This window comes from Pseudophryne corroboree, chromosome 10 (genome assembly GCF_028390025.1).
Source record: "Pseudophryne corroboree isolate aPseCor3 chromosome 10, aPseCor3.hap2, whole genome shotgun sequence".
NCBI classification, from domain to species: Eukaryota; Metazoa; Chordata; class Amphibia; order Anura; family Myobatrachidae; genus Pseudophryne; species Pseudophryne corroboree.
The window spans coordinates 22,996,467-23,008,913 of record NC_086453.1 but is presented as its reverse complement, the minus strand read 5'-3'; the positions used below and the strand labels follow the sequence as shown (position 1 = coordinate 23,008,913).

General features: G+C 47.0%; 1 protein-coding gene across 1 annotated transcript in view; it reads right to left on the bottom strand.

Annotated features, from left to right (window-relative positions):
- Positions 1–2,529, bottom strand: part of LOC134965842 (leucine-rich glioma-inactivated protein 1-like) — a 49,139-nt gene extending 46,610 nt beyond the window's left edge. Inside the window, exon 1 of the mRNA XM_063942220.1 lies at positions 2,251–2,529. The gene's annotated coding sequence lies outside the window, so the exon portion shown is untranslated. The remainder of the gene's footprint in view (positions 1–2,250) is intronic.
- Positions 2,530–12,447: the final 9,918 nt, after the last annotated feature.

Here is a 12,447-nt window from a genome sequence, read left to right as displayed (position 1 = left end):
TATGGGATTTGCTTATGTGACAAAATCCACAACTTTTGTCGCTTGGTAATGTCTAAAACAGTATCTCCGCCAAAGGACTCAATGGCGGCGTACCGGAGGAACCCTCTGCCCCATGCGTTGAAAAAACGTTTTCTCTGCGGATTTCTATTCAATACTACGAAATCACTCTTTCCCCCGATCTTGGCGATTGGGCGGAATTGACCACATAATGCTGTTTAATACATGAACCTCTTCTCTGTTATTATCCTGTAGGCCCAGCACAGAGACCCACGTCTGAGGCTGCGCTGTGCAGGAGGCAGCAGATAGATTGTACTAATTCCCTTTAAGTCTTTTTTTCTTCTCACTTTGTGCCAGGAACCCATTTCTCCAGCGAGAACCCCGGGGGTGGGAAGGATTTAGATGTTACAAATGTGCAGTAAGAGCCTGTAATTACAATTCCCATACACTGCACATGCCTGGGGCACAGTAAACCAAAGCTCGGTGTAAACATGATTTACTGTATTCCGGATGAGCGTGGCACGTGGCAGATTACTGACAAAGCAGCCAGTATCCTCTCTCTTCCTGAGGGAGCGGTACCAAGACCTGGAGAGAGGTAAAGTAAAGAGAAATAGGGGTCTATTTATGAAGCAGTGAAAAGTGTGGAGAAGTGATCCAGTGGAGAAGTTGCCCATGGCAACCAATCAGCATTGAAGTAACATTTATAATTTGCATGCAATACAATTGTATGGAGCAGCTAATTGGTTGCCACGGGCAACTTCTCCACAGGCTGACTTCACCACTCTTTTCACTGCTTCATAAGTAGACTCCATAAAGTACCAACCAATCGGCTTTTAATGGGTCTATTTACTATCCCTTAAATGGAGATAAAGTACCAGCCAATCAGCTCCTAACTACCATGTCACAGACTGAGTTTGCAAAATGACAGTTAGGAGCTGATTGGTTGGTACTTTATCTCCATTTAAGGCTTAGTAAATAGACCCCTAACTGCCATATTACAGGCTGGGGGAGATGTACTAAGCCTTGGAGAATGATTAAGTGGAGTGAGATAAAGTACCAGCCAATCAGCTCCTAACTGCCACATTACAGGCTGTGTTTGAAAAATGACAGTGAGGAGCTGATTGTCTGGTTCTTTATCTCTCTCCAAGCCTTAGTACATTTGCCCTGTCTGCTCTGTGCCATCTCTGTCACGTTAACTGACAGGGAATCAGATTAGATTATTCCGGACAGTACAGATAATTTGAGTCACATGAATTTGGCTGCTGAGATCTCAGTTCATAAAATACTGGTAATATCACAAATGAAGACAGTTCCATCAAAATTACTGATTTCCGTTACAGCATAAGTCAGCCCAACCCTTTTAAATTCTAAAAAGCGATATAAAAAAAAAAAGAAAGACCAGTAATGAGTAATTAGCGACTGACGCAGAGTTAGACGGACACATGGAACGATTCTGAGGTGGGGATAAAGCAAAAAAGAGCAAGAAAGTAACGGTGCACCTAGACAACCCATGCTGCACTGCATTTGGGCGCAAATATGTTTATTTATTTTGCATGCAGGGTAAATACTGGCTGCCTCTGCATGTAGCCCACAGCATGTTAGATTTGGACACGCCCCTCCCAAATCTAGCTCTCTTTGCACATTTAAAATCGGACCCCAATTTGCAAAAATTTCCGCATCTTGCAGCGCCACCTGTCCCTTATCCGTGCAATTGGTTTGCTACTTGTACTGTTTATCAGTCCACATCTCCACCAGCCTATACTTTGTGCAAATAGTACACCAGGCGCATTTGCGCTTACGTCCAGTTCTGCGTAGCCGGCAGTTCCATCGCCACGCCCTCAACAGATCTTTCCCTATCTGAGAATGCTCCGTTAGCGCCCAAGGTTTGCCTCCTCTGCACATGCTCCTAAGACGCGTTACTCTCCACATGTTGAACTCTGCAGTCAGCCTCTTACTTAGCATGTGCATGTATATTCGCATCAAATCAACACTTAAGAGTTTCCTGCTTGAAGTTCACATTATAACAAGAAAAAAAGGGAAAAATCAGAATATCCACGTGCCACGGAGCCTTAGCCAGCCCCCACACTACCACTTGGGTGTCTAACGACGTATAACAGTTATATAATCCTTTTAAGCGTGGAGTAGCTTCTGCTAATCCACACGTGTCAGGAGTGAGCGCGACAGAAGGTTACGAGGATACACAAAAATAAAACATTTGCAGCAATAATGAGTCACGATGTGAATATTACTTACCACAAGAAAGGAATTCTGTCTTGTCGATCGCGCCACAATCCTATAGCTCTCATCACAAAGTTTCTTTTTCTTCCTAGATCCTAATAACGTTCTGGTGCAGCCTCTCCTCGTCGTCTTCCCTTCTCCCTAAATGCCCCCTGCGGCGCCTGCGCCCCCCTGCCTGACTTGTCCCTCTTTATCTGTACTATTTTTGTGCTCCTGGCTCGCTCTCCCTATAGTGTGTTGGTGGTTTGCAGCCTCTGACACAATGTGTTGTTTGACTGATTCCTTGGGATGGCTCGGAGGGAAGGGCCGGATGGATGATGTGTGTTTCTGCTTGGAACATGTGTGTGCCAATTCATTTCTTCATTTGTCATCGCTCGTGGTTATTGTGCTATTCTTTTATTAAGTCTTGGTTGGTGCTCTTTGGGGCACTTGTGCGCTGTGCTTGTCTGCATTGAGTAGAACTGCATCTGGAAAGCCGCTTGGGCGACAAAAGCAGTTTTTAGTGACAGACGCACAGACGGAATGGGGGAAAGTTTTGCATTTCTGTAAAAGTTGCAAGAGGGCATAGGCACCCCCTAATGCATTAATGTCACCTGAGGGTAGACAAGCTCTCCAAGTTCCTCTAGGCTTATGTGCGTGTAATGACAGTCTACTTTCAGGTGTAAGATGTGCGTTTCCTTACTATGGAACATGTGACTTTTATTTACAAACAGCACTGTCCAGACAGTGATAGCTCCCATATATATGACACTGCACTACAATAGAGTAATGCAACTGTGGTGCCTCCAAAATAATCATCGCTACACTACAATATCTCTGTGCAAACATGCCGGGCCGGATTAATGGGCACATGGGGGCCGAAAACGACTGAACCTCATTGTGAACCTGAACTTTACCCCTGGTGTATGCCTGGTTCAAATACTCAAATTGTACACCTGTAGGCAATCTGAGTGAACATCCCTTTGTGGTTAAACCCACCACCGTAGGTCAGATTGTCCAAAATCCACCAATCAGAGTGCTAATAGCCATTCACTGTATGGAAGTCTGTTGAGATGCAGCTCAGGACTGCAATGTTATCATTTTTATTATTGGTTCCCGTGAATGGGTGGGTAGGGGCCCTAGGGCATTGCTTTGCCCTGGGCCTACAGCGCTGTTAAGATGGCCCTGACTGGGGTCCTAGAATTTGCACTTTTGTCACAATCATGGCAGTGTAAATTTGCACAAGGCTGTGGCACAGCTCAGCCAAATGCATGGCGCAGTTACTGTAGGTGCAATGTAAGGATAGGTACGCGCGTGCACATCTGTATGACGTAGAACAACTTGGCAAATATCCACACAAAGCAACAGGTGTAATGCAAAGAAATACTTATATGCTCTGCAGCTCTTCACATTATTATGTAGTGCAGAGATTTTCAACCTTTTACAACTCGCAGCACACTGAGCAAGATTTAAATATTGCCAAGGCACACTCAAATATAATGGTGATGCATGGTGCAGTTGCGTGTCCTAGGATGTCATGTTGCAGCTTCTCCACAGGTAATGCCTGAGCCATATCTGAGAAAGCCAGAAGAGCCCAACACTGCCTGGGCCCAAAATTAGAACTGGTTCTGCAACCACTAAACCCACCAGTATTGATCGTTCCAGGGCCTCAGTAGCAGCAAAACACTGATGGGCTTGGCTGTGCTTCTATGGCAGCACACCTGGAGACTGCTCAGGGCACACTGGTTGAAAAACACTGATGTAGTATGTAAGGGTATTTAATCGAAGTTTGGCTGAGATTTAGTTCATTCACTGACAGACGTACACTCTGCGTTAGACGGAGGGTGGCCTCTGCCATTGAGTTATGGAACAAAGTAAGATAGGGCATTATGAGCTGAGAGGCCATTGTAGAGGAAACATGAAAGGCCTTGTTACTGGTAAAGAATCCAGGGGAACGTCTACTGCATTCAAGTCCTGTAAAGAACCATCTGGATGTTCTCGCAGCCGACTACAGAGGAGACCACAGTAGACGATGAACTGGTGGAGGAACTTTGATTAGATCATACATCAGGAGGTCACTTGGAAAGGAAATAACCCAAACATAACAAAACGACCTCATTGTGGACATCAACTTCATAAAACTTCATGACAGAAATCAGGGACTGATTCAGAGGAGAACGCTAATGTCCCCGCTGAGGCGTCGTTGTACTCAGCCGCTGTGCGACAATATGCAAATGCCGCAAGAGGCGCCTTGTGTAAAAAGATGCCTCCTGCCGGCTACTCTGATCCGCTGATGCCTCAGAACACCCAGCATCGGATCAGCATCGCGACCATCAGTCGCCGGATTGGACATCTGGGTAGCCCTTTCTCAAGCACCTGCAGCATGCCAATCAGGCTGCAACATCCTGTGCACTGCCAGCATGGTTGTAGAAACATCGCAGCACCTGAGCCCGGCGGCCCCTGGTGCATGTGCAGTCCCGAAACCATCGTCATTTATGGACAAATCATGATTGTGTGCGGGCCTGAATCAGACCCATATTTACTAAGGGGTCTATTCATGAAGTAGTGAAAAGTGTGGAGAAGTGAGCCATGGCAATGAATCAGTTGCTACGTATAATTTAATAGAATACACTTTATAACCTCAACACTGATTGGTTGCCATGGGCAACAGGGTCCAAAAGTTGGTAGGGTCAACGTGGTGACAGGGGAAAGGTCGATACCCTTAGTAAGCAATGAAAGCGCGTGGCAGAAATTGAGGATGCCTACACTCAATGAAATTGGGGCGATAATCAGATATGATATTTCCGTGTTAATATTAGTGATGAGCGGGTTCGGTTTCTCGGAAACCGAACCCCCCCGAACGTCACCCTTTTTACACGGGTCCGAGGCACGTTCGAACCTTCCCGCCTGCTCGGCTAACCCGAGCGCGCCCGAACGTCATCATCCCGCTGTCGAATTCTCGCGAGATTCGGATTCTATATAAGCAGCCGCGCGTTGCCGCCATTTTCACTCGTGCATTGCAAATGTTAGGGAGAGGACGTGGCTGGCGTCCTCTCCGTTATTGTAGAATTTGATTGTGCATTAATGCTTAATTCATTCTGTGGGGAGGACTGTGGAGCAGCTGTATTATATAGGAGGAGTACAGTGCAGAGTTTTGCTGACAGTGACCACCAGTATACGTTGTGTGCCTGAAAAACACTCCATATCTGTGCTCAGTGTGCTGCTTTATTATGGGGACTGGGGACCACCAGTATAATTAATATTATATAGGAGGAGTACAGTGCAGAGTTTTGCTGACAGTGACCACCAGTATACTATATATAGCAGTACGGTACGGAAGGCCACTGCTGTACCTACCTCTGTGTCGTCATTAAGTATACTATCCATCTACATTCTATACCTGTGGTGCATTTTAGTTTTGCAGTTTGCCGACACAGTGTCCACCAGTATACTATATATAGCAGTACGGTACGGAAGGCCACTGCTGTACCTACCTCTGTGTCGTAATTAAGTATACTATTATCCATCTACATTCTATACCTGTGGTGCATTTTAGTTTTGCAGTTTGCTGACACAGTGACCACCAGTAAACTATATATAGCATTACGAAACGGAAGGCCACTGCTGTACCTACCTCTGTGTCGTCATTAAGTATACTATCCATCTACATTCTATACCTGTGGTGCATTTTAGTTTTGCAGTTTGCTGACACAGTGACCACCAGTATACTATATATAGCATTACGGTACGGAAGGCCACTGCTGTACCTACCTCTGTGTCGTCATTAAGTATACTATCCATCTACATTCTATACCTGTGGTACATTTTAGTTGTGCGCAGTATATATAGTAGTAGGCCATTGCTATTGATACTGGCATATAATTCCACACATTAAAATATGGAGAACAAAAATGTGGAGGTTAAAATAGGGAAAGATCAAGATCCACTTCCACCTCGTGCTGAAGCTGCTGCCACTAGTCATGGCCGAGACGATGAAATGCCATCAACGTCGTCTGCCAAGGCCGATGCCCAATGTCATAGTAGAGAGCATGTAAAATCCAAAAACAAAAGTTCAGTAAAATGACCCAAAAATCAAAATTGAAAGCGTCTGATGAGAAGCGTAAACTTGCCAATATGCCATTTACGACACGGAGTGGCAAGGAACGGCTGAGGCCCTGGCCTATGTTCATGGCTAGTGGTTCAGATTCACATGAGGATGGAAGCACTCATCCTCCCACTAGAAAAATGAAAAGACTTAAGCTGGCAAAAGCACAGCAAAGAACTATGCGTTCTTCTAAATCACAAATCCCCAAGGAGAGTCCAATTGTGTCGGTTGCGATGCCTGACCTTCCCAACACTGGACGGGAAGAGCTTGCGCCTTCCACCATTTGCACGCCCCCTGCAAGTGCTGGAAGGAGCACCTGCAGTCCAGTTCCTGATAGTCAAATTGAAGATGTCAGTGTTGAAGTACACCAGGATGAGGATATGGGTGTTGCTGGCGCTGGGGAGGAAATTGACAAGGAGGATTCTGATGGTGAGGTGGTTTGTTTAAGTCAGGCACTCGGGGAGACACCTGTTGTCCGTGGGACGAATATGGCCATTGACATGCCTGGTCAAAATACAAAAAAAATCAGCTCTTCGGTGTGGAATTATTTCAACACAAATGCGGACAACAGGTGTCAAGCCGTGTGTTGCCTTTGTCAAGCTGTAATAAGTAGGGGTAAGGACGTTACCACCTCGGAACATCCTCCCTTATACGTCACCTGTAGCGCATTCATCATAAGTCAGTGAAAAGTTCAAAAACTTTGGGTGACAGCGGAAGCAGTCCACTGACCACTAAATTCCTTCCTCTTGTAACCAAGCTCCTGCAAACCACACCACCAACTCCCTCAGTGTCTATTTCCTCCTTACCCAGGAAAGCCAATAGTCCTGCAGGCCATGTCACTGGCAAGTCTGACGAGTCCTCTCCTGCCTGGGATTCCTCCGATGCATCCTTGAGTGTAACGCCTACTAATGCTGGCGCTGCTGTTGTAGCTGCTGGGAGTCGATCGTCATCCCAGAGGGGAAGTCGGAAGACCACTTGTACTACTTTCAGTAAGCAATTGACTGTCCAACAGTCCTTTGCAAGGAAGATGAAATATCACAGCAGTCATCGTGCTGCAAAGCAGATAACTCAGGCCTTGGCAGCCTGGGCGGTGAGAAACGTGGTTTCGGTATCCACCGTTAATTCAGAGGCAACTATAGACTTGATTGAGGTACTGTGTCCCCGGTACCAAATACCATCTAGGTTCCATTTCTCTAGGCAGGCGATACCGAAAATGTACACAGACCTCAGAAAAAGACTCACCAGTGTCCTAAAAAATGCAGTTGTACCCAGTGTCCACTTAACCACGGACCTGTGGACAAGTGGAGCAGGGTAGACTCAGGACTATATGACTGTGACAGCCCACTGGGTAGATGTATTGCCTCCCGCAGCAAGAACAGCAGCGGCGGTACCAGTAGCAGCATATCGCAAACGCCAACTCGTTCCTACGCTTTGTATCACCGCTTTCCAGAAGAGGCACACAGCTGACAACCTCTTATGGAAACTGAGGAGGATCATCGCAGAATGGCTTACCCCAATTGGACTCTCCTGGGAATTTGTGACATCGGACAACGCCAGCAATATTCTGCGTGCATTACATCTGGGCAAATTCCAGCACGTCCCATGTTTTGCACATACAGTACCTTGAATTTGGTGGTGCAGAATTATTTAAAAAATGATAGGGGCGTGCAAGAGATGCTGTCGGTGGCCCGAAGAATTGCGGGCCACTTTCGGCATTCAGCCACCGCGTACAGAAGACTGGAGCACCACCAAACAGTCCTGAACCTGCGCTGCCATCATCTGAAGCAAGAGGTGGTAACGAGGTGGAATTTAACCCTCTATATGCTTCAGAGGATGGAGGAGCAGCAAAAGGCCATTCAAGCCTATACATCTACCCACGATATAGGCAAAGGTGGGGGAATGCACCTGACTCAAGCGCAGTGGAGAATGATTTCAACGTTGTGCAAGGTTCTGCAACCCTTTGAACTTGCCACACGGGAAGTCAGTTCAGACACTGCCAGCCTGAGTCAGGTCATTGCCCTCATCAGGCTTTTGCAGAAGAAGCTGGAGAGATTGAAGGAGCAGCTAAAACAGAGCGATTCCGCTAGGCATGTGGGACTTGTGGATGGAGCCCTTAATTCGCTTAACCAGGATTCACAAGTGGTCAATCTGTTGAAATCAGAGCACTACATTTTGGCCACCGTGCTCGATCCTAGATTTAAAACCTACGTTGTATCTCTCTTTCCGGCAGACACAAGTCTGCAGAGGTTCAAAGACCTGCTGGTGAGAAAATTGTCAAGTCAAGCGGAACGTGACCCGTCAACATCTCCTCCTTCACATTCTCCCGCAACTGGGGGTGCGAGGAAAAGGCTAAGAATTCCGAGCCCACCCGCTGGCGGTGATGCAGGGCAGTCTGGAGCGAGTGCTGACATCTGGTCCGGACTGAAGGACCTGCCAACGATTACTGACATGTCGTCTACTGTCACTTCATATGATTCTCTCACCATTGAAAGAATGGTGGAGGATTATATGAGTGACCGCATCCAAGTAGGCACGTCAGACAGTCCGTACGTATACTGGCAGGAAAAAGAGGCAATTTGGAGGCCTTTGCACAAACTGGCTTTATTCTACCTAAGTTGCCCTCCCTCCAGTGTATACTCCGAAAGAGTGTTTAGTGCAGCCGCTCACCTTGTCAGCAATCGGCGTATGAGGTTACTTCCAGAAAATGTGGAGAAGATGATGTTCATCAAAATGAAATATAATCAATTCCTCCGTGGAGACATTCACCAGCAGCAATTGCCTCCAGAAAGTACACAGGGACCTGAGATGGTGGATTCCACTGGGGACGAATTAATAATCTGTGAGGAGGGGGATGTACACAGTGAAAGGGGTGAGGAATCGGAGGATGATGATGAGGTGGACATCTTGCCTCTGTAGAGCCAGTTTGTGCAAGGAGAGATTGATTGCTTCTTTTTTTGGTGGGGGCCCAAACCAACCAGTCATTTCAGTCACAGTCGTGTAGCAGACCCTGTCGCTGAAATGATGGGTTCGTGCATGTCCTGTTTATACAACATAAGGCTGGGTGGGAGGGCCCAAGGACAATTCCATCTTGCACCTCTTTTTTCTTTAATTTTTCTTTGCATCATGTGCTGTTTGGGGACAATTTTTCGAAGTGCCATCCTGTCTGACACTGCAGTGCCACTCCTAGATGGGCCAGGTGTTTGTGTCGGCCACTTGTGTCGCTTAGCTTAGTCACACAGCGACCTTGGTGCGCCTCTTTTTTTCTTTGCATCATGTGCTGTTTGGGGGCAATTTTTTTGAAGTGCCATCCTGCCTGACACTGCAGTGCCACTCCTAGATGGGCCAGGTGTTTGTGTCGGCAACTTGGGTCGCTTAGCTTAGTCACACAGCGACCTTGGTGCGCCTCTTTTTTTCTTTGCATCATGTGCTGTTTGGGGGCAATTTTTTTGAAGTGCCATCCTGCCTGACACTGCAGTGCCACTCCTAGATGGGCCAGGTGTTTGTGTCGGCCACTTGGGTCGCTTAGCTTAGTCACACAGCGACCTTGGTGCGCCTCTTTTTTCTTTGCATCATGTGCTTGTTGGAGGCAATTTTTTTGAAGTGCCATCCTGCCTGACACTGCAGTGCCACTCCTAGATGGGCCAGGTGTTTGTGTCGGCCACTTGGGTCGCTTAGCTTAGTCACACAGCGACCTTGGTGCACCTCTTTTTTTCTTTGCATCATGTGCTGTTTGGGGACAATTTTTTTGAAGTGCCATCCTGCCTGACACTGCAGTGCCACTCCTAGATGGGCCAAGTGTTTGTGTCGGCCACTTGTGTCGCTTAGCTTAGTCACACAGCGACCTTGGTGCACCACTTTTTTTCTTTGCATCATGTGCTGTTTGGGGACTATTTTTTGAAGTGCCATCCTGCCTGACACTGCAGTGCCACTCCTAGATGGGCCAGGTGTTTGTGTCGGCCACTTGTGTCGCTTAGCTTTGCCATCCAGCACCTCGGTGCAAATTTTAGGACTAAAAATAATATTGTGAGGTGTGAGGTGTTCAGAATAGACTGGAAATTAGTGGAAATTATGGTTATTGAGGTTAATAATACTATGGGATCGAAATGACCCCCAAATTCTATGATTTAAGCTGTTTTTTAGGGTTTTTTGAAAAAAACACCCGAATCCAAAACACACCCGAATCCGACAAAAAATTTTCGGTGAGGTTTTGCCAAAACGCGTCCGAATCCAAAACACGGCTGCGGAACCGAACCCAAAACCAAAACACAAAACCCGAAAAATGTCCGGTGCACATCAGTAGTTAATATACAGAGAAGGGAAAAGTTTCTATCGGGTTAATGAAAAGCTCTGTAATTCCTCCGCTTCCACTCCTTCCTATTCTTTTATTGCATAAAGTGCTCTTTGTGTCTCCCTCCGCTTTGCTCTGATAGGGTCAATCCTGGCCCGTAGCCAAGTCACTCTCAATCTCACGGCCCTTCTTTGTGTCCGAAACATCTCGTCAGCAGAAAGAAAACATACACGGGTCTTTGTGTGCTGTGTGCTCCTACAGTGCAGGGGTTAACAATGCCAAGAGGGCATGTCCGCGGCAGAGGGAGGAGGTGGCACAGGACCCCTGGCGAAGGCTGTCATCTCCCCACGACGTGGTCAGCAAGAACATGGGACAGGCTAGAGTTTATCAGTGAGGGGGGAGGCTGGAGTCCTGTGGAACTTTATGTGATGGTCTGAAAGCGTTCCAATAATACAGAGAAACGCGCCAGATGCTCTGCAGAACTTGAAGGGCCAGATATGGAGGTGGACTCTGCTGTGATAATATGCAAATGCTGGTTTCAGCCTTGCCCTTGTCTACGAGCGACCACCTGTATCAGGTCATCAGAACGTTCCCAGCAGGAGATGAGCGCAAAGATCTTGTGAGATTGTGTCACAGGAGACTGACGTTACCTTAGATAAGGGGGCATGAGACTGGCGTTACCTTAGATAAGGGGGGGTACACCGACAGAAGGCTGAATTTGCGCCACACACCATGTGCAAAAGATAAGCAGCCCCTACCCATCTTATCCGTGTATGAGCAGTGCTTTATCTCACAATCTTCAGTTGTCTTCAGGTGCAAGAAATCATTTGTTTCATGTGCCTACAGTATGGCAGCTCTAGGAGGACTTTGCATTGTTGTGATGCACCTCAAACCACGGGAAGCCAACCCAGTCCTCGAGAGCTACTAACAGTTCATGTTTTCCAGACCACCTAGCTGGAGCACAGGTGTAGTCATTACTAACTGTCACATTTTCAAACACGTGGTGCATTCATTCCTATCCGACATATTGTACAGATCCACAGGTGGCCTGGAAATCATGAACTGTTGGTAGCCCTCCGAGAACCAGGGTTGGCTACCCCTGCCTTAAACGATGAGAGGGCCACCACCAAAGCATAACTAAGATTTATCAAGCCTTGGAGAAAGATAAAGTGGATGGAGATAAAGTACCAACCAATCAATGCCTGTCATTTTTGAAACACAGCCTGTTACATGACAGTTAGGAGCTGATTGGTTGGTACTTTATCTTCGTGCAATCTATCACTCTCCAGGGCTTTATAAATCTGGGCCTATATTTCTGTTCTGTTGCAACTGCTCCTCCAAATATTCATGTAGCGTAAGAGGGGTGGGGAAATCACTAGAAGGCCGTGTGCTGAGGCCTATCGTGTAGCCAAGCCTGGGTACTCTACTTGGTTTCACCAACTGGCACTTCCTTCTCCTCCTGGGTTGCCATCACAAGGCCCAATCTGAATACAGAAGCTTTTACTCTCCTAGGTGAAAACCGCTGCACTCTACCAAAACGCTTACTCTCCGCGAGTGGGTCGTGCGGCTCATAGAAGAGGAGGAGATGGAGAAAACTCCTGCGGTGCACGGGAAACATACAGGAGGCACAGGAGAACTGAAGAAATGTGGGAGTAAGCACTAGGGAAGAAACACAGAGGAGCAGACATAGAGAAATGGGGCAGCAGACAAGGGTAATCACACTACGGAAATGTCAGCAAATGTCAGAGGTGAGATGTGGAGCAAATGTGGGGAGCTTGTAGGTGATAATGGAATGCATTCAAGTAAGACGCAGACCATGAAAATATGGACAATAGTGTAC